This window comes from Ranitomeya imitator, chromosome 6 (genome assembly GCF_032444005.1).
Source record: "Ranitomeya imitator isolate aRanImi1 chromosome 6, aRanImi1.pri, whole genome shotgun sequence".
NCBI classification, from domain to species: Eukaryota; Metazoa; Chordata; class Amphibia; order Anura; family Dendrobatidae; genus Ranitomeya; species Ranitomeya imitator.
Genome location: NC_091287.1, coordinates 94,381,969 through 94,408,994, shown reverse-complemented (window position 1 = coordinate 94,408,994; position 27,026 = coordinate 94,381,969). Strand labels below are relative to the sequence as shown.

Sequence of the window (27,026 nt, the reverse complement as noted above, 5' to 3'; positions counted from 1 at the left end):
CGGTAGCGATGGCCCCTCCTGGTCGGTCTCCTCCTTTATTCCGTGGATTGTATCTCCTGGGCTGGCGTCCTGATAAAAAACGGTTCTGTGGGTGGCTGTGGGTTGATCCTTCGCTGTCTGAACTGAAAGAGTCTGGTCTTCTGTTGCCATAGTATCCACGTCTGTAGCCCCTACTCGGTGAATCGTTCCATCTGTACACGCGGTCCTGTTGATAATCGTCCGAGTCTCTCTGGAACTTTGTCCTTTTCCTTTCCTGTAGACTTTTACGGTTCTCCTCGATGATTTTATCTGTTTTGGTTTTCAACGTTTGCCAATCTGCCGTGGATAAAGTAGAGGTTAGCTGTTCTTCAATAGCAGATACCTTTTTTCCGCTTCTCCAATCGCTGTATGGAGAGAGTCAATGGTTAATAGGATAATATCTAATGAGCATTTGTTCAGAATCTGTTTAAACTTTTCACAAAATTCTGGATTTTCTGAAAAAAAGAGTAGGACGCAGATGGCATCGGAGGCCACGTGGTATCCTGCTTTGCCTGTAATATTCCGCTAGAGTGATAGAGTGAAGGTCATAGAGAAACAAGCAGTGAGGTCACTTAAAAACAATAAACACATAACCATTAAACCGGCAGACAAGGGAGGGGCCATAGTGATTATGAATCAAATGGACTACATCAGGGAAATAAGGAACCAATTATCTGACACACAGACGTATAAACAGATCACTCGAGACCCCACTAGTGACATCAAAAGGAAAATAGAATTAACATTAGACAAATATTTGACCTCCAATACTATAGACCACAAGACATCCACTTTTCTAATGAATCAACACCCCATAACCCCAGTTTTTTATGTATTACCAAAAATACACAAATCTCTCAATAACCCCCCTGGCAGGCCTATAGTTGCATCTACAGATTCCATTTTATCCCCACTATCCATCCTATTAGAAAAAATCCTCACTCCTCTCACGAAAAAAACCAGATCCTTCATTTTAGACACTAGTCACTTTCTGGAAACCATCAGAATACATCACATTTTTGCAAAGATATACCATAAGAGTGCGGCTGATTTTTCTATATTGGACTAGAGATGAAGGGGAGATTGGAGACTGGTCTGTAGTGGTTTGTGCAGGATGGGTCGAGGGTGGGTTTTTTGAGTAATGGAGTAATGATAGAGTGTTTGAAGGAGGAGGGGAAAATGCCAGAGGAGAGGGAGAGATTAAAGATTGTAGTTAGGTGAGTTGTGACGACTGGAGAGAGAAACTGGAGGAGATGTGAGAGAATGGGGTCGGTGGTGCATGTAGTCGGACGAGAAGAGGAGAGGAGCATGGAGACTTCTTCTTCTGTGATGGGATCGAATGTGGAGAGTGAGCCAGGGGAAATGCAGGGAGGGATGGGAGTCACTGAACTTGGTGATTGGGAGCGGATTTCCTGAAGGATATTGTCTATTTTCTCTATAAAGTGGGAGGCAAGGTCATCATCACAAATGTCTGTGATAGGGGCTTGTGCTTTTGGCCTGAGGAGGGCGTGAAAGGTGTCAAAAAGTTTCTTGGGGTTATTGGATAGTGAGAAGATCAGGGTGGTGAAGTAGGTCTGTTTGGCGAGGTGAAGGGCAGAGTTATAGGTCCTTAACATAAATTTGAAGCGTATGAAGTCTTCTGGTGTGCGTGTTTTCCTCCATAAGCATTCAGCACACCTAGAGCATCGCTGGAAAAATCGGGTTTGCGATGTGAGCCAGGGCTGTTTCACTCTGTGTTTGGAGGTTCTGAGGGTGAGGGGCGCTACTTGGTCAAGGGTGCTTCTAAGAGTGTCATTGAAGTGATGTACGGCCAAATCAGGACAGGAAAAAGAAGAGATTGGGGACAATGATGAGCGTAGGGAGTCTGAAAGTGTATGAGAGTTAATGGAATGTAGATTTCTGAGTGAATGGTAGGTAGGAGGGTGCTAGGGTGAGCGAGGATTTGTGAGTATGAAAGAGAGAATGTTGTGGTCAGAGAGGGGAAGCGGTGAGTTATCAAGGTAGGAAATTGAGCAGAGCCGGGCGAAAACCAGGTCCAGGGTGTTACCGTCTTTGTGTGTTTCAGAGGTTGAGAGCTGTGAGAGACCTAGAGAAGTCGTTAGTGATAGAAGCTGGGATGCAGATGTGGAAGTGGGGCTGTTTATGGGGATGTTGAAGTCTCCCAGGATAAGGGTTGGTAGTTCTGAGGACATGAAGTGCGGCAGCTAGGCAGAGAAATGGTCCAGGAAGTGGGTGGGTGAGCCTGGTGGCCGGTATATGACCGCTACTCTGAGGGAGAGGGAACGGAAGAGCCTGATGGTGTGGACTTCAAAAGAAGGGAATGAGAGTGACGGAACTGGGGGGATGACCTGGAAAGTGCATTGTGGGGACAGGAGTATGCCGACTCCACCACCAGGTCTGTTTGTGGGTCTCGGGGAATGGGAGAATTGTAAGCCACCATGGGAAATGGCAGCAGGAGAGACAGTGTCAGAATCCTGAATCCAGGTTTCCGTGAGGGCCAACAGATTCAGAGAGTTTTTCAGAAAGTAATTGTGAAAGAAAGGAAGCTTGTTGCAAACAGACCATAGATTCCAAAGGGCACAATTAAAACAAGGAGATGAAGGAGTGCAAATAATATTAGTAAGATTATTAAGATTTCGATGTGAGGTAGGGTAGGGATTGAGGTTGGGGGATAGGGGACCGGGGTTGGGGGAGATATCCCCTGAAATCAGAAGGAGCAGGAAGATAAAGAGCAAGTAGTTTTTGGAATTGTATGAAGTTTTTTTGTGCAGTGTGTTTGGGTAAGATGGAGTGAGGTTTTTCAAGAAGGTGAGACGTGCATGGGAGCTGTACATGGGAGAGGGAAGGAGTGAGGAGCTGATGTATATGAGTCATGATGGAGGGGGGATTGGGCGGTGAAAGGGAAGGACGCATTACCTAAAAACAGGCAGTGAAATGTTTACCTCACAGAAAGAATCAGCCGCGATCCCGTGCTGTAGTGTCTGTATACTCTCATTTGCTTCCTCCCTGCCCAGAACCTGTAGTATGATCAGACCATGTCCCTGTACGGTCAGACACGGCCATTACACAGTACACAGCAGAGGCACATTTATAAGATTATCTCAGCACAGGAACATTTTATTTAAACACATCCAATTGTGGAACTTTTTTTTTAATTCCAACATCTATTAAATTAAATTGTACTTTGTGGGAAAGCCTCTTTAACTTTTGCTGCTTGTGCAAATGGCACTACCATCTCTATGGGGCACCTGAGCAGGCCGGGGGGGGGCAGTGCCAGTAGTGGGCCCCCGCCCGTGACCGCACTGATGAGGAAAGGAGAGCTGCGCTGTGCTCCTTCTCCCATCACCCCCGTCAGCGTCTGGCGTCACCAACGCCGACGCTGACAGTTGGTGCTATGATGTCACCACCCGGCACCCGCTTTCATAAGATGAGCGGAAGGTCGGCGCACCGCTGGAACAAGGAGGAAGAGAGGTGAGCATTTATTTATTGTTTTTTTAATGGGGGCCGCCTTATAGGCAAGGTGCTGCCTTATACTTAATAATAATCTTTATTTTTATATAGCACTAACATATTCCGCAGCGCTTTACAGTTTTGCACACATTATCACACATTACTTCAGGATCTGCCTATAGGGGGGCTGCCTTATACTTCAGGATCTGCCTATAGGGGGGCTGCATTATACTTCAGGATCTGCCTATAGGGGGGCTGCCTTATACTTCAGGATCTGTCTATAGGGGTGCTGCCTTATACTTCAGGATCTGCCTATAGGGGGGCTGCCTTATATTTCAGGATCTGTCTATAGGGGATGCCTTATACTTCAGGATCTGCCTATAGGGGGGCTGCCTTATACTTCAGGATCTGCCTATGGGGGGCTGCCTTATACTTTAGGATCTGCCTATATGGGTGCTGCCTTATACTGCAGAATCTGCCTATGGTGGTACTGCCTTTTACTACAGGGTCTGCCTATGGGGTGCTGCCTTTTACTAGAGTCTGCCTATGGGGTGTTGCCTTTTACTACAGGGTCTGCCTATGGGGTACTGCCTTTTACTAGAGTCTGTCTATAGGGGCTGCCTTATACTTCAGGGTTGGCCTATATGGGTGCTGCCTTATACTTCAGAATCTTCCTATGGGGTGCTGCCTTATACTACAGGATCTGCCTATTGGGTGCTGCCTTATGCTACAGGGTCTGCCTATGGGGTGCTGTCTTATACTACAGAGTCTGCCTATTGGTGCTGCCTTGTGCTATAGAGTAGGCCTATGGGGAGTGCATTATACTATATGGAGTCCTATGGGGAGTGAATTATACTCTATGGAATCCTATGGGGGGTGCATTATACTATATGGAGGCATATGGGGGGGTGCATTATACTATATGGAGACCTATGGGGAGTGCATTATACCATATTTAGGATGATCTGGTGCATTATACTATATGAAGGCCATCTAGTGGGCCATTATACAGTGTGGAGACTACAGTGAAGGGGCCATCATACCGTGTTGGAGCCAAACAGTTTGGGGGCTACTAATGGGTCAGTATACTGTGTGGATGGTACTATACAGTGAGGGGGCATTATACTGTATAGGGGAGCTGTACAGGGGGGAGACTCGGGACATTATTAAATGTAAAGTGGGCACTTCTTGTTATAGGGCATCTCAGGTTACTGTGACTATCAAAGGAGCACACATGGCAATATTACTTTCTAGGGAACAAAATATGGGCACTGTTTTCCAGGGCACTTGCACCCGGCATTACTATATTATAGAAGGGTGCTTTAGAATTTAGAAGGCACAGACAACAACACAGCAGGTGCAGTAATAGGGACACCTATGGCAGCAGCGGCTCACTATTGGGGTATCAGGGGCAGTAATAGGGACACATACAGCAGCAGTGGCTCAGTATTGGGGTATCAGGGGCAGTAATAGGGACGCATACAGCACCAGTGGTTCAGTATTGGGGTATCAGCAGGATGAGGAGTTTGTGCAGGTTGGGAATAGATGGTGATGGGGCTGGAATATGAGAAGTGAAATGTGTCTTTGTTGTATTCTCTGCAGACGAGTCCTGGGTGGAAGAAGTTGTCATGTCGGTCTGGGCCAGATGGAAAAGATGGGAAAAGTGAACGATTCCATCAGAGAACATCAGCGGTAAGACATTATCTGTAACTGTGCTGTGATCTCTTACAGTTAGGGCCAGAAATATTTGGACAGTGACACAAGTTTTGTTATTTTAGCTGTTTACAAAAACATGTTCAGAAATACAATTATATATATAATATGGGCTGAAAGTGCACACTCCCAGCTGCAATATGATAGTTTCCACATCCAAATCGGAGAAAGGGTTTAGGAATCATAGCTCTGTAATGCATGGCGTCCTCTTTTTCAAGGGACCAAAAGTAATTGGACAATGGACTCTAAGGGCTGCAATTAACTCTGAAGGCGTCTCCCTCGTTAACCTGTAATCAATGAAGTAGTTAAAAGGTCAGGGGTGGATTCCAGGTGTGTGGTTTTGCATTTGGAAGCTGTTGCTGTGAGCAGACAACATGCGGTCAAAGGAACTCTCAATTGAGGTGAAGCAGAACATCCTGAGGCTGAAAAAAAAGAAAAAATCCATCAGAGAGATAGCAGACATGCTTGGAGTAGCAAAATCAACAGTTGGGGACATTCTGAGAAAAAAGGAATTGACTGGTGAGCTTGGGAACTCAAAAAGGCCTGGGCGTCCACGGATGACAACAGTGGTGGATGATCGCCGCATACTTAATTTGGTGAAGAAGAACCCGTTCACAACATCAACTGAAGTCCAGAACACTCTCAGTGAAGTAGGTGTATCTGTCTCTAAGTCAACAGTAAAGAGAAGACACCATGACAGTAAATACAAAGGGTTCACATCTAGATGCAAACCATTCATCAATACCAAAAATAGACAGGCCAGAGTTAAATTTGCAGAAAAACACCTCAAGAAGCCAGCTCAGTTCTGGAAAAGTATTCTATGGATAGATAAGAAAGATCAACCTGTACCAGAATGATGGGAAGAAAAAAGTTTGGAGAAGAAAGGGAACGGCACATGATCCAAGGCACACAACATCCTCTGTAAAACATGGTGGAGGCAACGTGATGGCATGGGCATGCATGGCTTTCAATGGCACTGGGTCACTTGTGTTTATTGATGACATAAGAGCAGACAAGAGTAGCCGGATGAATTCTGAAGTGTACCGGGATATACTTTCAGCCCAGATTCAGCCAAATGCTGCAAAGTTGATTGGACGGCGCTTCATAGTACAGATGGACAATGACCCCAAGCATACATCCAAAGCTACCCAGGAGTTCATGAGTGCCAAAAAGTGGAACATTCTGCAATGGCCAAGTCAATCTCCAGATCTAAACCCAATTGAGCATGCATTTCACTTGCTCAAATCCAGACTTAAGACGGAAAGACCCACAAACAAGCAAGACCTGAAGGCTGCGGCTGTAAAGGCCTGGCAAAGCATTAAGAAGGAGGAAACCCAGCGTTTGGTGATGTCCATGGGTTCCAGACTTAAGGTAGTGATTGCCTCCAAAGGATTTGCAACAAAATATTGAAAATAAAAATATTTTGTTTGGGTTATGTTTATTTGTCCAATTACTTTTGACCTCCTAAAATGTGGAGTGTTTGTAAAGAAATGTGTACAATTCCTACATTTTCTATCAGATATTTTTGTTCAACCCTTCAAATTAAACGTTACAATCTGCACTTGAATTTTGTTGTAGAGGTTTCATTTTAAATCCAATGTGGTGGCATGCAGAGCCCAACTCGCGAAAATTGTGTCACTGTCCAAATATTTCTGGCCCTAACTGTATATGTTCTGTGGGACTGGTATCTACCACTGACCATATGGCTGTAATATCCTTGTTGGTTGTTGTATAGAGATTATCTTCAGTAATAGCACGGTCATCTGCTGAGGATTTCTTCCACTATTAGGGTGCGTCACCGAATTGCAATGAAGGTTACCTGGTTAGGGGCCCACTCAGAAGCTTCGCCCCCCTGAACCATGCCATTATGATTGATTCTCCAGTTCATTATGAGTTAATTGATACCAAACATGTCTAGGTTCTTTTTTATATAAGTGGTGAAACAAATTCCAAACTTTGCTAAAAAATTGCACAATTTTCCGTTACCCATAGCATCTTCATTTTTCGTGATCTGGGGTTGGGTGAGGGCTTATTTTTTGCATGCTGACCAGATGTTTTTAATGATACCATTTTGGTGCAGATACATTCTTTTGATTGCCAGTTATTGCATTTTAATTCAATGTCGTGGCGACCAAAATTCTGGCGTTTTGAATTTTTTTCTCGCTACGCCATTTAGCGATCAGGTTAATCCTTTTTTTGTTGATAGATCGGTCGATTCTGAAAGCGGCGATACCAAATATGTGTAGCTTTGATTTTTTTATTGTTTTATTTTGAATGGGGCGAAATGGGGGTGTTCTGAACTTTAATTTTTTATTTTTTTTTCATATTTTTTAAAACATTTTTTTTAACTTTTGCCATGCTTCAATAGCTTCCATAGCAGACTAGAAGCTGCCATAGCGCGATCGCCTCTGCTTCATAGAGGCGATGCATGTAGAAAAGCCGTGGGGGCACCATCACGTGTTTCTCAACGCAAGCAATAAATAGCCTTTCCTTTTTGAATGCTGCCCTTCCCGTGGTTGTTCCTTCCTGGTGAAAAAACTGGCTATTTATTGCTTGCGTTGAGAAACACGTGATGGTGTCTCCGCGGCTTTTCTACATGCATTTGCATATTTCCCATAAGAGATGGGGGCAGTGTTTTGGATCACTGCATTGAGAAACACATGATTGTGTCTCCGCGGTGTTGGTTGTTTTGATCTCCCCGAGGTCATTCATCCTTATGTTTATAGTCATAGAGGTGATGCACCTCTATGCAGCAGAGTTACAGGCTTGCTATGAGCGCCGACCAAAGGATGGCGCTCATAGCAATCTGCCATCAATAACCATAGAGGTCTCGAGGAGACCTCTGGTTGTGATGGCAACGCACCAATGACCACCATTCATGTGATTAGTCAGCGGTCCGCGTACTTCTGGCCGCGCGGCTGGCAGCACTTCTTAAATGCTGCTGTCAGAGTTTGACAGCGGCATTTAACTATTGCGGGCACATGTCAACTGTACAAAACAGCTGCCATGTCCCGGCTTTGATGCGGGCTCACGGCTGGAGCCCGCATCAAAGGAAGAGATGCAACCTCCGCAGTACTAGTACGGTGGAGGTCGGGAAGGGGTTAAATGTGGTGTCCAGTATTGAGGTCTGACCAAGGAGGAGTAGGGGGGATGATTACTTCATGTAATCTAGACTCTATGCATCTCTTAATACATCCTAGAACCGTGTTTGCTTTTTTGCTGCTGCATCACACTGGTGACTCATATGCAGCCTGTGATCTATTAGTATACTCAAGTCCTTACACATGCTGTTGCTTAGTTCTATTCCTCCCATTCTGTAGATGGAATTTTTGTTTTTCTTGCCCAGATGTAGAATCTTACATTTCTCACTGTTAAATATCATTCCATTAGTCGCTGCCCACTGATCAAGCTTACCTAGAACCTTCTGAATCCTTTCTCTGTCTTCTCTAGTGTTAGCTATCCCTCCTAGCTTTTCATCGTCTACAAATTTTATCAGTTTCCATTCAGTTCCCTTATCTAGATCATTTATAAAAAAAATGTTGAACAACACTGGGGCCAGGACAGAGCCTTGTGGTACCCAACTAGAAACACTTTTCCAATTGGATGTGCAACCATTTATCACTACTCTTTGAGAACGATCACTGAGCCAGTTATGAATGCACCAAACCATAGCCTTGTCAATCCATTACTTGCTCATTTTTTCACTAAGGATAATATGAGATACTTTATCAAATGCTTTGCTGAAGTCAAAATATACTATATCTACTGCATTTCCCTAATCCACATACCCCTTGATAACAAATTATTGTAAGAAGGTGGAGAACCTCACCAAAAATGTGCTAGGGAAGCATATTCCTCTAGATCCTGATATACACTAAACGTGTTTCTGAAAGACAGGGATTAGCCTAGGGCCAGACTTTTACTCTTACTACCGACTACTAACAGCAGTAAAAATGTTTGATTCCTTAATTTTGGAAAAAAAGTTGTACCTCCCACTATGTCCGATCTCTTCTGAATAAAAGATATGCATTCAATGGAACATTTTACAGCCATGCTTCCCAACTCTACAGATAAATTCATAGAGACTTGGTAATTTTGGAACTAATTTATTGATCAAATTTGGATAAAGATTTATTTACTTTCGTTTCCTTCAGCATCATACATGTTGATAAAGTTCCTAATCATCGCCATGAGATTGTGATAATAGTTATACAACACCTGGTTCAGTGGAAGAAATACCTTTAGGTCATTAACTCAAGAATATATATGTGCCAAGTACAAGTAATATGGCATCTCAAGTCCTTGCAGCTAAATCATAGGGGTATACATATGGCACATAGCTCAATGGAAAAGACTCACATATGTGCAACATATAGCAAAAAAGTGTCTCTAGTGCGTAGTAAAAGGCATGAAATAGGGCATGGGTGTACTACCTATAGATGCAGCGCAGTTTGGGTCCCCGACGCGCGTTTCGCGTGATGCTTCGTCCAGGGGGATAGTCACAAACACCCACGCTTTATATAGATACATGTTATACCCTTTTTGTCCATTGGGGCATATATATATATATATATATAAATATATAGCAAAACCATCAAGACTCGTGGAAGCGCGGCAGCGCGAAACGGCCGTCGTGTTTTTATATCACGTTTCTCCCTGCTATTTCTGCAACTGCCATGTGGTCACAATAAAGACTGAATATTAGCGGATGGTGAGTGCCCACTCTTTTCTATGGTTTTGCTATTTATGGACTATTTTTTTGTGGCAGCACCCGATTCCTGAAATTGGCATTCACGCTGGATATCTGGCACACATATGCACAGGTAGATCCACTAGCGGTTGGTGCGGCAATCTGTTTTTTCTTTGAAAAAATATATATATTTTTTTTTTGCATTTTTGCACTTAAATCTAGACAGCATAACATATGTTCATCTAGGAGCTTTTACTATTTATTTGTCCACTTGGCTCACTCCCTTTACACTGTGTATGCATATTTCCAACAAGGTGACTATGTATTAGTTTACACACACGTATATATATATATATTTTTTTTCCGCTGTGATTTTTGGGTGCTTTATCTTTTTACTTGATGGTGGCCCGATTCTAACGCATCGGGTATTCTAAAATATGCATGTCCACGTAGTATTTTGCACAGCCCACATACCCACGTAGTATATTGCCCAGCCACATAGTATATTGCCCAGCCACGTGGTATATTGCCCAGCCACGTAGCATATTGCCCAGCCACGTAGTATATTCCCCAGCCACGTAGTATACTGCACAGACACGTAGTATATTGCACAGTCACGTAGTATACTGCACAGACACGTGGTATATTGCCCAGCCACGTAGCATATTGCCCAGCCACGTAGTATATTGCCCAGCCACGTAGTATACTGCACAGACACGTAGTATATTGCACAGACACGTAGTATACAGCACAGAGCCATGTAGTATATTGCCAAGCCACGTAGTATATTGGCCAGTCACGTAGTATATTGCTCAGCTACGTAGTATATTGCCCAGCCATGTATGTCACAGGTTAAGAAATAAAAAATAAACATATACTCACCCTCCGAAGGAGCCCTTGTAGTCATGTCGCCTGTGTGCGGTGCACTTGGCAGCTTCCGGTCCCAGGGTTGGTAGCGCAGGACCCGTGATGACGTCGCGATCACATGACTGTGACGTCATGGCAGGTCCTTCTCGTGCAGGCGCGCAGGACCTGTGATGAGGTCGCGGTCACATGACCGTGACGTCATGGCAGGTCCTTGTCGCATAGCATCCTTGCCACCGGAACCTGCCGCTTGCATGGAGCGGTTACCGAAGCGTCGCAAGGAGCGGGAAATGCGGCTGAAGGCGAGTATATAATGATCTTTTGTTTTTTTTATTATTTTTAACATTAGATCTTTTTACTGTTGATGGCGCATAGGCAGCATCAGTAGTAAAAAGTTGGGGACACACAGGGTTAATAGCAGCGGTAACGGAGTGCGTTACCCGCGGCATAACGAGGTCCGTTACCGCCGGCATTAACTCTGTGTGAACGGTGACTGGAGGGGAGTATGGAGCGGGCGCCAGGCAGTGACTGCAGGGAGTAAGGAGCGTCCATTTTTCCGCCGGACTGTGCCCGTCGCTGATTGGTCGTGGCTGTCTTGCTGCGACCAATCAGCGACTTGGATTTCCATGACAGACAGAGGCCGTGACCAATGAATATCTGTGACAGACAGACAGACGGAAGTGACCCTTAGACAATTATATATATAGAAGATTGTATATCAGCTGGGTGTTTTATAGCTATATTGTGGTCTCTGCATACTTGTTGTTATAGGCATTCTGATCACTTGATTATTTATAGGTACAGTGGGGCAAAAAAGTATTTAGTCAGTCAGCAATAGTGCAAGTTCCACCACTTAAAAAGATGAGAGGCGTCTGTAATTTACATCATAGGTAGACCTCAACTATGGGAGACAAACTGAGAAAAAAAAAATCCAGAAAATCACATTGTCTGTTTTTTTAACATTTTATTTGCATATTATGGTGGAAAATAAGTATTTGGTCAGAAACAAAATTTCATCTCAATACTTTGTAATATATCCTTTGTTGGCAATGACAGAGGTCAAACGTTTTCTGTAAGTCTTCACAAGGTTGCCACACACTGTTGTTGGTATGTTGGCCCATTCCTCCATGCAGATCTCCTCTAGAGCAGTGATGTTTTTGGATTTTCGCTTGGCAACACGGACTTTCAACTCCCTCCAAAGGTTTTCTATAGGGTTGAGATCTGGAGACTGGCTAGGCCACTCCAGGACCTTGAAATGCTTCTTACGAAGCCACTCCTTCGTTGCCCTGGCGGTGTGCTTTGGATCATTGCCATGTTGAAAGACCCAGCCACGTTTCATCTTCAATGCCCTTGCTGATGGAAGGAGGTTTGCACTCAAAATCTCACGATACATGGCCCCATTCATTCTTTCATGTACCCGGATCAGTCGTCCTGGCCCCTTTGCAGAGAAACAGCCCCAAAGCATGATGTTTCCACCACCATGCTTTACAGTAGGTATGGTGTTTGATGGATGCAACTCAGTATTCTTTTTCCTCCAAACACGACAAGTTGTGTTTCTACCAAACAGTTCCAGTTTGGTTTCATCAGACCATAGGACATTCTCCCAAAACTCCTCTGGATCATCCAAATGCTCTCTAGCCAACTTCAGACAGGTCCGGACATGTACTGGCTTAAGCAGTGGGACACGTCTGGCACTGCAGGATCTGAGTCCATGGTGGCGTAGTGTGTTACTTATGGTAGGCCTTGTTACATTGGTCCCAGCTCTCTGCAGTTCATTCACTAGGTCCCCCCGCGTGGTTCTGGGATTTTTGCTCACCGTTCTTGTGATCATTCTGACCCCACGGGGTGGGATATTGCGTGGAGCCCCAGATCGAGGGAGATTATCAGTGGTCTTGTATGTCTTCCATTTTCTAATTATTGCTCCCACTGTTGATTTCTTCACTCCAAGCTGGTTGGCTATTGCAGATTCAGTCTTCCCAGCCTGGTGCAGGGCTACAATTTTGTTTCTGGTGTCCTTTGACAGCTCTTTGGTCTTCACCATAGTGGAGTTTGGAGTCAGACTGTTTGAGGGTGTGCACAGGTGTCTTTTTATACTGATAACAAGTTTAAACAGGTGCCATTACTACAGGTAATGAGTGGAGGAAAGAGGAGACTCTTAAAGAAGAAGGTACAGGTCTGTGAGAGCCAGAAATCTTGATTGATTGTTTCTGACCAAATACTTATTTTCCACCATAATATGCAAATAAAATGTTAAAAAAACAGACAATGTGATTTTCTGGATTTTTTTTTCTCAGTTTGTCTCCCATAGTTGAGGTCTACCTATGATGTAAATTACAGACGCCTCTCATCTTTCTAAGTGGTGGAACTTGCACTATTTTTGACTGACTAAATACTTTTTTGCCCCACTGTATATGGTGGTGTATTTTCTGGTGCAGACAGTATATTCTGCATATGTATTCCCATTGATTGACATACAATTTGAAAGGTTTTTTAATCCTTTTTTGATTAATAAAATATACTTGTTTTTATTGGCATAAAGCTTCCTTGTTTCCCTATAATATAGTATGCATTTATGGAACTGCTTTATATTAGGCCTGGTATAAGTGACAGTTGTACAAATTACATGCCCATATTAAATAAAAGCGCATTTTAATTTTCTCATTCTTGAGCCGAACATATAATAAAGTTCTATCAAGTGAAGATCACTTTCATCACTTTTAATTACTATTACCAACCACATTTGGATTACAGCTTGTGCGTCTGTTTGATGCAATTAAAATTCTATGCTTAATTCTTTTTTTTTTTTGGAGCTGTTAATTAAGTGCTCTTGCAACGTGGGTAATAGTGGGATTGGCGATTAAAAGAGGACGGAGGTTAGAAACTGCACAGAATAGATATACTCTAAACTCTGTCAAAAGCTTCCTTAGCTCTGCAGATGTTCTTTTGGGTCAAGGATTAACTGGTAGTAATTTGGCCGACTGCCCTTTCTGGGTACTCCTATATTTCAAGCCTCCTGAGTGGAAGGCGACATTTTAGACAGTTCTTCTGTCTATTGCAATATATCAAGCACATTCAATGACATCTTATAAAGTGAACGCCAGAGACACAAACTCTCCTATCTGCCAGGAGACAGGTTTGACCTCAGAGTTGCCATGTCCATCATGACAAATATCTCTCACAACAGCAGGGTTTATGATTGCAGGACCATGGTGAAAACAGAAGATTTTATCTATAAAACGTGTCATTGAAATTGCTAGTGATTCTGTGGAAAATGCCCCTTCAGAAATTAATATATTATCCCACAGCTCTGATGTAGAAAAAGGGGATGTCAGCTAAATTATGCCACAACTAAGCATTGCCCTTAAAGCAATTATCTAATATACTAGATGGCAGCCCGATTCTAAAGAATCGGGAGTCTAGAATCCATATATACTTTATTTATTCAAATGTAAGAATAATACAATTAATAAATAATAGTAAGAAAGAACAAAAATAATAGGCAGTATATGGAGAAAACACCAAACAAAAGTTCAAAATTGGTGTGAAAATGTCACTGAACCACTTCACAACTAAATATATATAGTTTTGGTAAATGGTATTATCATTTTTTTGACGAAATTCGGCAGGAGCTTGAAGAGCAACGTCACTGGGCCCGCCTCCACGCAGTAGAAACTTGCTGTGAGGTAAAAATTCAAAAATCACACCAAAATGGCGGGCGGAGTGTGTCACAGTACGGCACGTTTCTGATTGGTCGCTCGCAGCAGGCGGCAACCAATCAGACACTGGACACTGTTGACGTCACTTATCTCCGGACATTAGCTCCGGACATTAGCTCCGGACATTAGCTCCGGACAAAGCCACGGAAGTTGGCACAAATTGCAGGAAGTAGTATTCTAGGCAATTATATATTAGACTAGATGGCAGCCCGATTCTAAAGAATCGGGAGTCTAGAATCCATATATACTTTATTTATTCAAATGTAAGAATAATACAATTAATAAATAATAGTAAGAAAGAACAAAAAATGGCTGCACTCACCAGCTCTAGACAATTCTTGTTATTTAAGGTACAGTTACACAGGATCCATGAACATGCTTATGAGGGGAGGGATGAAAGACATCAGACGACAACTTTGCGTGTTGTGGGCAGTGTCAGGTAGTAGGAAAATAGCCAGTTAATAATAGGCAATAGTTCTTTGCAGGAATGCAGATATTAATAAACTAGATGGCAGCCCGATTCTAAAGAATCGGGAGTCTAGAATCCATATATACTTTATTTATTCAAATGTAAAAATAATACAATTAACCCCTTCATGACCCAGCCTATTTTGACCTTAAAGACCTTGCCGTTTTTTGCAATTCTGACCAGTGTCCCTTTATGAGGTAATAACTCAGGAACGCTTCAACGGATCCTAGCGGTTCTGAGATTGTTTTTTCGTGACATATTGGGCTTCATGTTAGTGGTAAATTTAGGTCAATAAATTCTGCGTTTATTTGTGATAAAAACGGAAATTTGGCGAAAATTTTGAAAATTTCACAATTTTCACATTTTGAATTTTTATTCTGTTAAACCAGAGAGATATGTGACACAAAATAGTTAATAAATAACATTTCCCACATGTTTACTTTACATCAGCACAATTTTGGAAACAAAATTTTTTTTTGTTAGGAAGTTATAAGGGTTAAAATTTGATCAGCGATTTGTCATTTTTACAACGAAATTTACAAAACCATTTTTTTTAGGGACCACCTCACATTTGAAGTCAGTTTGAGGGGTCTATATGGCTGAAAATACCCAAAAGTGACACCATTCTAAAAACTGCACCCCTCAAGGTACTCAAAACCACATTCAAGAAGTTTATTAACCCTTCAGGTGCTTCACAGCAGCAGAAGCAACATGGAAGGAAAAAATGAACATTTAACTTTTTAGTCACAAAAATTATCTTTTAGCAACAATTTTTTTATTTTCCCAATGGTAAAAGGAGAAACTGAACCACGAAAGTTGTTGTCCAATTTGTCCTGAGTACGCTGATACCTCATATGTGGGGGTAAACCACTGTTTGGGCGCACGGCAGGGCTTGGAAGGGAAGGAGCGCCATTTGACTTTTTGAATCAAAAATTGGCTCCACTCTTTAGCGGACACCATGTCACGTTTGGAAAGCCCCCGTGTGCCTAAAAATTGGAGCTCCCCCACAAGTGACCCCATTTTGGAAACTAGACGCCCCAAGGAACTTATCTAGATGCATAGTGAGCACTTTGAACCCCCAGGTGCTTCACAAATTAATCCGTAAAAATGAAAAAGTACTTTTTTTTCACAAAAAAATTTTTTAGCCTCAATTTTTTCATTTTCACATGGGCAACAGGATAAAATGGATCCTAAAATGTGTTGGGCAATTTCTCCTGAGTACACCAATACCTCACATGTGGGGGTAAACCACTGTTTGGGCACATGGTAAGGCTCGGAAGGGAAGGAGCGCCATTTGACTTTTTGAATGAAAAATTATTTCCATCGTTAGCGGACACCATGTCGCGCTTGGAGAGCTCCTGTGTGCCTAAACATTGGCGCTCCCCCACAAGTGACCCCATTTTGGAAACTAGACCCCCCAAGGAACTTATTTAGATGCCTAGTGAGCACTTTAAACCCTCAGGTGCTTCACAAATTGATCTGTAAAAATGAAAAAGTACTTTTTTTTCACAAAAAAATTCTTTTCGCCTCAATTTTTTCATTTTCACATGGGCAGTAGGGTAAAATGGATCATAAAATTTGTTGGGCAATTTCTCCCGAGTACGTCGATACCTCATATGTGGGGGTAAACCACTGTTTGGGCACTCGGCAGGGCTCGGAAGGGAAGGCGCGCCATTTGACTTTTTGAATGGAAAATTAGCTCCAATTGTTAGCGGACACCATGTCGCGTTTGGAGAGCCCCTGTGTGCCTAAACATTGGAGCTCCCCCACAAGTGACCCCATTTTGGAAACTAGACCCCCCAAGGAACTTATCTAGATGCATATTGAGCACTTTAAACCCCCAGGTGCTTCACAGAAGTTTATAACGCAGAGCCATGAAAATAAAAAATAATTTTTCTTTCCTCAAAAATGATTTTTTAGCCTGGAATTTCCTATTTTGCCAAGGATAATAGGAGAAATTGGACCCCAAATATTGTTGTCCTGAGTACGCAGATACCCAATATGTGGGGGTAAACCACTGTTTGGGCGCACGGCAGGGCTCGGAAGGGATGGCACGCCATTTGGCTTTTTAAATGGAAAATTAGCTCCAATCATTAGCGGACACCATGTCACGTTTGGAGAGCCCCTGTGTGCCTAAACATTGGAGATCCCCCAGAAATGACACCATTTTGGAAACTAGACCCCCAAAGGAACTAATCTAGATGTGTGGTGAGGACTTTGAACCCCCAAGTGCTTCACAGAAGTTTATAACGCAGAGCCATGAAAAAAAAAAAAAAATTATTTTCTCAAAAATGATCTTTTAGCCTGCAATTTTTTATTTTCCCAAGGGTAACAGGAGAAATTTGACCCCAAAAGTTGTTGTCCAGTTTCTCCTGAGTACGCTGATACCCCATATGTGGGGGTAAATCACTGTTTGGGCACATGCCGGGGCTCGGAAGTGAAGTAGTGACGTTTTGAAATGCAGACTTTGATGGAATGCTCTGTGGGCGTCACGTTGCGTTTGCAGAGCCCCTGATGTGGCTTAACAGTAGAAACCCCCCACAAGTGACCCCATTTTGGAAACTAGACCCCCAAAGGAACTTATCTAGATGTGTGGTGAGCACTTTGAACCCCCAAGTGCTTCATAGAAGTTTATAATGCAGAGCCGTGAAAATAATAAATACGTTTTCTTTCCTCAAAAATAATTATTTAGCCCAGAATTTTTTATTTTCCCAAGGGTTACAGAAGAAACTGGACCCCAAAAGTTGTTGTCCAGTTTCTCCTGAGTACGCTGATACCCCATATGTGGGGGTAAACCACTGTTTGGGCACATGCCGAGGCTCGGAAGTGAAGTAGTGACGTTTTGAAATGCAGACTTTGATGGAATGCTCTGTGGGCGTCACGTTGCGTTTGCAGAGCCCCTGATGTGGCTTACCAGTAGAAACCCCCCACAAGTGACCGCATTTTGGAAACTAGACCCCGAAAGGAACTTATCTAGATGTGTGGTGAGCACTTTGAACCCCCAAGCGCTTCATAGAAGTTTATAATGCAGAGCCGTGAAAATAATAAATACGTTTTCTTTCCTCAAAAATAATTATTTAGCCCAGAATTTTTTAATTTTCCCAAGGGTAACAGGAGAAATTTGACCCCAATATTTGTTGTCCAGTTTCTCCTGAGTACGCTGATACCCCATATGTGGGGGTAAACTACTGTTTGGGCACATGCCGGGGCTTGGAATTGAAGTAGTGACGTTTTGAAATGCAGACTTTGATGGAATGCTCTGCGGGCGTCACGTTGCGTTTGCAGAGCCCCTGATGTGCCTAAACAGTAGAAACCCCCCACAAGTGACCCCATTTTGGAAACTAGACCCCGATAGGAACTTATCTAGATGTGTGGTGAGCACTTTGAACCCCCAAGTGCTTCATAGAAGTTTATAATGCAGAGCCGTGAAAATAATAAATACGTTTTCTTTCCTCAAAAATAATTATTTAGCCCAGAATTTTTTATTTTCCCAAGGGTTACAGGAGAAATTGGACCCCAAAAGTTGTTGTCCAGTTTCTCCTGAGTACGCTGATACCCCATGAGTGGGGGTAAACCACTGTTTGGGCACACGTCGGGGCTCAGAAGGGAAGTAGTGACTTTTGAAATGCAGACTTTGATGGAATGGTCTGCGGGTGTCACGTTGCGTTTGCAGAGCCCCTGGTGTGCCTAAACGGTAGAAACCCCCACAAGTGACCCCATTTTAGAAATTAGACCCCCAAGGAACTTATCTAGATATGTGGTGAGCACTTTGAACCCCCAAGTGCTTCACAGACGTTTACAACGCAGAGCCGTGAAAATAAAAAATCATTTTTCTTTCCTCAAAAATTATGTTTTAGCAAGCATTTTTTTTGATTCACAAGGGTAACAGGAGAAATTGGACCCCAGTAATTGTTGCGCAGTTTGTCCTGAGTATGCTGGTACCCCATATCTGGGGGTAAACCACTGTTTGGGCACACGTCAGGGCTCGGAAGTGAGGGAGCACCATTTGACTTTTTGAATACGAGATTGGCTGGAATCAATGGTGGCGCCATGTTGCGTTTGGAGACCCCTGATGTGCCTAAACAGTGGTAACCCCTCAATTCTACCTCCAACACTAACCCCAACACACCCCTAACCCTAATCCCAACTGTAGCCATAACCCTAAACACAACCCTAACCGCAACACACCCCTAACCACAACCCTAACCCCAACACACCCCTAACCATAACCACAACCCTAATTCCAACCCTAACCCTAAGGCTATGTGCCCACGTTGCGGATTCGTGTGAGATATTTTCGCACCATTTTTGAAAAATCCGCGGGTAAAAGGCACTGCGTTTTACCTGCGGATTTTCCGCAGATTTCCAGTGTTTTTTGTGCGGATTTCACCTGCGGATTCCTATTGAGGAACAGGTGTAAAACGCTGCGGAATCCGCACAAAGAATTGACATGCTGCGGAAAATACAACGCAGCGTTTCCGCGTGGTATTTTCTGCACCATGGGCACAGCGGATTTGGTTTCCATATGTTTACATGGTACTGTAAACCTGATGGAACACTGCTGCGAATCCGCAGCCAAATCCGCACCGTGTGCACATAGCCTAATTCTAAAGGTATGTGCACACGCTGCGGAAAACGCTGCGGATCCGCAGCAGTTTCCCATGAGTTTACAGTTCAATGTAAACCTACGGGAAACAAAAATCGCTGTGCCCATGCTGCGGAAAAACTGCACGGAAACGCAGCGGTTTACATTCCGCAGCATGTCACTTCTTTGTGCGGATTCCGCAGCGGTTTTACAACTGCTCAAATAGAAAATCGCAGTTGTAAAACCGCAGTGAAATGCGCAGAAAAACCGCGGTAAATCCGCCATAAATCCGCAGCGGTTTAGCACTGCGGATTTATCAAATCCGCAGCGGAAAAATCCGCAGAGGACCAGAATACGTGTGCACATACCGAAACCCTAACCCTAGCCCTAACCCTACCCCTACCCCTAGCCCTAACCCTAACCCTACACCTACCCCTACCCCTAGCCCTAACCCTAACCCTACCCCTAGCCCTACCCCTAACCCTAGCCCTAACCCTACCCCTAACCCTAACCCTACCCCTAACCCTAACCCTACCCCTAACCCTACCCCTAACCCTATTCTAACATTAGTGGAAAAAAAAAAATTTCTTTATTTTTTTATTGTCCCTACCTATGGGGGTGACAAAGGGGGGGGGTCATTTATTATTTTTTTTATTTTGATCACTGAGATAGATTATATCTCAGTGATCAAAATGCACTTTGGAACGAATCTGCCGGCCGGCAGATTCGGCGGGCGCACTGCGCATGCACCCGCCATTTTGGAAGATGGCGGCGCCCAGGGAGAAGACGGACGGGACCCCGGCTGGATCGGTAAGTATGATGGGGTGGGGGGGGCTCACGGGGGGGGGGGGGGGATCGGAGCACGGGGGGGGAATCGGAGTGCGGGAGGGGTGGAACGGAGCACGGGGGGCGTGGAACGGAGCACGGGGGGGCTGGAATGGAGCACGGGGGGGTGGAACGGAGCACCGGGGGGGGGTGGATCGGAGTGCAGGGGGGGTGATTGGAGCACGGGGGGGTGATTGGAGCACGGGGGGAGCGGACAAGAGCACGGGGGGGAGCGGAGCACTGGACGGAGGGGAGCCAGAGCAGTGTACCGGCCAGATCGGAGGGCTGGGGGGGCGATCGGAGGGGTGGGGTGGGGGCACTCTAGTATTTCCAGCCATGGCCGATGATATTTCAGCATCGGCCATGGCTGGATTGTAATATTTCACCCGTTATAATGGGTGAAATATTACAAATCGCTCTGATTGGCAGTTTCACTTTCAACAGCCAATCAGAGCGATCGTAGCCACGAGGGGGTGAAGCCACCCCCCCTGGGCTAAACTACCACTCCCCCTGTCCCTGCAGATCGGGTGAAATGGGAGTTAACCCTTTCACCCGATCTGCAGGGACGCGATCTTTCCATGACGCCGCATAGGCGTCATGGGTCGGAATGGCACCGACTTTTATGACGCCTACGTGGCGTCAAAGGTCGGGAAGGGGTTAATAAATAATAGTAAGAAAGAACAAAAAATGGCTGCACTCACCAGCTCTTGACAATTCTTGTTATTTAACCCCTTAATGACCGCCAATACGTCTTTTAACTGACCTGAGATATAAGAGAATAGCCTCCCCATACAGATGACAATCCAGCATCTGTTGGTTGTACACTATAGCTGACAACTTGCTGTATCAGCCACGGTCAGTATTTGCACCTTCTAAATCTGTTTAACCCCTTAGATGCTGCTGTCAATAGTGACTACATCATTATAAATGATTAACAGAGTGTGGGGGCTTCTTCTTTATCCCAATTGGTGCCCTCAGATCATGATTTTGTTGTCCTGATGTTTGCGATGGCAATTCATGACCAAATAGCGGCCTTAGAGTCTGACGGCTGTAGTAATCTGTTTAGAAGTTAGCAACATTTAGGTGGTAAACATACACTTTTTCATTTCTGTCATACCACTTTGCATTAATTCCTGTAAAGCACCTGAAGGGTTAATAAACTACCTGACAGCAGTTTTCAATATGTCTAGGGGTGCTGTTTTTAAAATGATATCACGTTTAGGGGTTTCCCAATATATGGGACCCCTAAAGTCACTTCAAACATGGATAAGTCCCTAAAAAAATAAATGTGGTAAATTTTTTTGAAAAAATGAAAAATTGCTGCTACATTTTTAAACCTCCTAAAATGCTAACAAAATAAAAGAACATTTTACAAATGATGCTGATGTAAAGCAGACATGTGGGAAATGTTATTTATTAATGGTTTGCTGTTGTATGACTATCTGGATTAAAGGGATAATCATTCAAATTTAGAAATTTGCTAATTTTTTAACATTTTTCTCAAATTTTTTATATTTTTTATAAATAAACACAAAAAATATTGAACTAAATTTACCATTATCATAAAGTATAATGTGTCACGAAAAAACAATCTCAAAATCACTGGGATTTGTTGAAGCGTTGCAGAGTTATTACCACATAAAGTGACACTGGTCAGATTTCAAAAATTTGGCTCGGTCACTAAGGGGTTAAGGTACAGTTACACAGGATCCATGAACATGCTTATGAGGGGAGGGATGAAAGACATCAGACGACAACTTTGCGTGTTGTGGCAAATGCCACAACAACGGTTCTTTGCTTAAGAACAATGTCAGGTAGTAGGAAAATACCCAGTTAATAATAGGCAATAGTTCTTTGCAGGAATGCAGATATTAATAAATAGGCAGTTTATATTGCAGAGAAATTGCTGGGCAATAATGGACAATGTCCTTATGTGGCAAATAATAGAGCAATATACCCAATGTGGCAAAGAAGAGGTTAATAAACGGCAGTCTCTCAGTATAACAGTCAGTGAATAATAGGCAGTATATGGAGAAAACACCAAACAAAAGTTCAAAATTGGTGTGAAAATGTCACTGAACCACTTCACAACTAAATATATATAGTTTTGGTAAATGGTATTATCATTTTTTTGACGAAATTCGGCAGGAGCTTGAAGAGCAACGTCACTGGGCCCGCCTCCACGCAGTAGAAACTTGCTGTGAGGTAAAAATTCAAAAATCACACCAAAATGGCGGGCGGAGTGTGTCACAGTACGGCATGTTTCTGATTGGTCGCTCGCAGCAGGCGGCAACCAATCAGACACTGGACACTGTTGACGTCACTTATCTCCGGACATTAGCTCCGGACATTAGCTCCGGACATTAGCTCCGGACAAAGCCACGGAAGTTGGCACAAATTGCAGGAAGTAGTATTCTAGGCAATTATATATTAGATAATTGCCTAGAATACTACTTCCTGCAATTTGTGCCAACTTCCGTGGCTTTGTCCGGAGCTAATGTCCGGAGCTAATGTCCGGAGCTAATGTCCGGAGATTAATTGCCTAGAATACTACTTCCTGCAATTTGTGCCAACTTCCGTGGCTTTGTCCGGAGCTAATGTCCGGAGCTAATGTCCGGAGATAATGTCCGGAGCTAATGTCCGGAGCTAATGTCCGGAGCTAATGTCCGGAGATAAGTGACGTCAACAGTGTCCAGTGTCTGATTGGTTGCCGCCTGCTGCGAGCGACCAATCAGAAACGTGCCGTACTGTGACACACTCCGCCCGCCATTTTGGTGTGATTTTTGAATTTTTACCTCACAGCAAGTTTCTACTGCGTGGAGGCGGGCCCAGTGACGTTGCTCTTCAAGCTCCTGCCGAATTTCAAGTATATATGGATTCTAGACTCCCGATTCTTTAGAATCGGGCTGCCATCTAGTTCTACATAAATAAACTTGAGAAAGCTAAGAAGCCAAGTATGATTAAAAAGAATATTACCTCACGGGTAGTCGGAGTTGTAAAATCATTATACAATAAAGGCAAATAAGGAAATTACATAATTGTGATACTAAAAATCAATAGAACTTGGGAGCCTACCACGACTTTGAATTATTGTCCCCATACCTCCTTCTTGATTGGGTTTCCTGAAAGAGGTGTAAGGTGATTATACTCAAGTAGTTTCCCTTAAAAGAAGACCATTGCTGACCAGATTGATTGAAAGCAATTGAAAATTTCTGAACATGACTGGACATTCAGCAATCATTGAGCTGCACAGACTTTATGGTTGCAGTCACTTTAAGAAAATGATGCTCTTAATGGTTGCAGTACTCAGAAGAGATAAAATGGCATAATGGTTACATACACACACAAGTTAACAATTTATCATATATGTTGCAAACATATATAACAAGAACAATGTTGTAACCTCTTAGTTTTGACTTCTGTTCAATTCACCCCCAATATTCCTGTCATTAAGCATTGACTCAACTGTCTCATTAAACTATTTGTTACGTGCACGCTGCTAGGTTCAGATAGAGGCGGACAGGTCTCATGAATTCTTTGTAACTCTGGGAGAATCATTACTCAGGGCGACCATGCACTGCGGCTTCCTCAGGCACAAGATGGATCCACTTGTTCACACAGACACAATTGATAGAGTCCTCATGAACAGTGTAGTTTAATATCACAGCACGTCCAATGCAATTCAAGTGCACAGGCTTCATAAACAGTACAGCTGCTTCTTAGAGGCACATTGAATAACAGTTCAAGACTCTTTACAAAGGCACAGTAGTACACAGCATTCCTTCTAGCACAGTGAGATGGAGGGGGGTTGCTGAGGGAGATGATCCATGTGACAATTCTTTCCAGTGCTTATCTTCCTGCTCCTGATAGACTTTCTTAACTAGCAGTACAGTGGTTAGCCCAACTTCACTCTTTAAAGGGAAGGTGCCACCAGTTTTCTTGTATTTTGTTTTTTTGTGAAATTAAAGGGACACTGTCACCTGAATTTGGAGGGAACAATCTTCAGCCATGGAGGCGGGGTTTTGGGGTTTTTGATTCACCCTTTCCTTACCCGCTGGCTGCATGCTGGCTGCAATATTGGATTGAAGTTCATTCTCTGTCCTCTGTAGTACACGCCTGCACAGTGCAATCTTGCCTTGCGCAGGCGTGTACTATGGAGGACAGAGAATGAACTTCAATCCAATATTGCAGCCAGCATGCAGCCAGCGGGTAAGGAAAGGGTGAATCAAAAACCCAAAAACCCCGCCTCCATGGCTGAAGATTGTTCCCTCCAAATTCAGGTGACAGTGTCCCTTTAAGCTTAAAATAGTAATTAAAATGTATTAATGCAATGTTTGCAGTGTTTGCAAACATATCTATATGAAAAATATTATATATTTTTTTTACAAATATACATATTTACCACTAGGGGGAGCATTTTCCGCTATAGACCTCAAGCAGCTATAGTAAGATTTACCAACTTTACTGTTAGCAGCAAAATTGGGGCAGTAACTGCTGACATCACCATTTCCCTCCCCTTCTGGGTGGTCTAATATCCCCAGGGCAGAATGAAGAGCAGCATCACAGGGCAGCGCCATTTTGTGTGTGACTGCCCTGTGACCTGCTATCACCAGCAGTTACTGCATCAGAGGCACAGCTTGTTTACAGAGGTACAGAACACAGTGGGCTCAGCAGCATTTTTTGTGAATAACATTCTTGCCATCCCCCTTCCCCCACCTTAATCCCTGTCCTGTCAGCTGCCCTGCTCTCTCTCCAGGTGTCACCTCCTCTCTCTGCAGGCTGAGTGCAGCTTACCTGAGATCACAGGGACTGTGTGTGAGGGGGAGGCGGAGACACAGCAGGAGAAGCACACAGGGCAGCATGTGAGGAGCAGAGGATGTCTGCCCAGGATGTGCCTGCCTGGAGTACAGAGGAGCAGTGAGCGCTTCTTCTGTCCTGCGATAGAGAGTAAGTGGAGCTCGGCAGATAGCACAGGGCTATAATAAAATGGCAGCTAGTTACACCTACAGCAGTGAGTTGTGCAGCCCACAGAGGCGTGCCCTGCCCAGCTCACTGCTAATGCTGCTACAATGTTAGAGATAGGGTCCTCGGCGGTCTATTATCTCCTATTTCCATAGGGTGCCATAATCTGACACTGATAGTGCCCTGCTACAGCTGCAAAACCAAGATGTCAGCCCCCAGTGCATTCTTTAAACTCATATAACACATGAAATCTGTTTCACATGCATTTAAAACTTGCTTATAGCAGCATGTTAAACTACATTACAGTGATTTATTAATAATCTACAAACGTGGTACCTTACCTTTAAAGGAATCCTGTGTCCCTATGGTTCACCTGTCTCTCACAAAAGTTCAGGCAAATCACACACCACTCATCCCTTCCGCTGCTGCCAGAATAGTAAAGAAGTTCACCACAATCCCCCTGGGGCTCTGCTAACCACTCCCTGTCTCCTGTGACTCTGTTAACCCCTCTAGTTGCTGGATGTTTGCTGGATGTTTTTGAAACAACAGCACTCAGCACTACTTCTGCATGTCACATAGTACGCCATTAAATGGTAAGTTGTAACCCTATCTAAGACTACCCTCTCATGGACACTATTCAATCAAACCTGTCCAAAACAACAGTTCACTCATTACCAATATACCAGGCAACTGACGTGAATACTTCACTTGTATTAGAAGATGCCTGAATGCAACCGGACCAACCAGGTCCCTCTCCAGACCCCCAGGGAAGAAGTCCTACACATAACTGCATTCTAGCACCCTTAATATAGTTACATTTAACCCTGACCAAGCTTGGTAATAGCCTATCCTTGGTCTGAGCTCATCACCACGCTCACTCCCCACATTTGTTTCATTTGGGTTGACAATTTTCACAACCACAAAAGGCCGTCACATCAGAACTAACTCCACTCAGGCCACTGATAATCTCCTTCACAGACCACAATAACATCCTGTCTCTGCTATCTGCCTCCCACTTTCCAATAGGGAAACAGGCTGAAGCCTTGTAGCTTTCAGGCCAATAACATCTTCACTAGGCTCAATAAACCATCCAGATAAGCTCCCTAAGGCAAATCTTTCCATTCACTTGCATCTCAAAAATCCTGCAATCGATGGCCCTGTTAAATCATGGTGGCACGCTGCATTAGCTTTATTATGCATAACCTGGAATAAGCTCATTCTGAACTGATGCTCCATCTATACCATCCTCCTTAATAACTCACAGCGCCAAAAACTGTCAATCCCACAACTGCTCGCTGCAACCTGTTATAACAATGCAACATAATGGTATAACATTTGTATGGGCGTGAGTAAAGGTACTTGCAATGTTAAGGGTTACATATATTTACTAACTGCCAGGAGCAAGCGACACTACTCTGTCCTCCTTCTCCTGGACCTGTCTTCTGCCTTTGACACTGTAGACCACTCCCTTTTGCTACAAATCCTCTCATCTCTTGGCATCACAGACTTGGCCCTTTCCTGGATCTCATCATATCTGACAGACCGAACATTCAGTGTCTCCCTCCCCCACACCACCTCCTCACTTCGCCCCTTGTCAGTCGGTGTTCCTCAAGGCTCTGTTCTAGGACCCCTACTCTTCTCCATCTACACTTTTGGCCTGGGACAGCTCATAGAATCCCACGGTTTGCAGTACCATCTCTATGCTGATGACACGCAGATCTACCTCTCCGGACC

At 43.8% G+C, this 27,026-nt stretch overlaps 1 long non-coding RNA gene across 1 annotated transcript; it reads right to left on the bottom strand.

Moving 5' to 3' along the window:
• Positions 1 to 270: 270 nt before the first annotated feature.
• Positions 271 to 25,680, bottom strand: LOC138643584 (uncharacterized). Its single transcript, XR_011314196.1, has 3 exons — positions 25,634 to 25,680; positions 23,406 to 23,452; positions 271 to 315 (listed from the first exon to the last, which is right to left on the bottom strand). It is a non-coding gene; the product is annotated as an uncharacterized lncRNA (long non-coding RNA).
• Between the last annotated feature and the right edge of the window lie 1,346 nt (positions 25,681 to 27,026).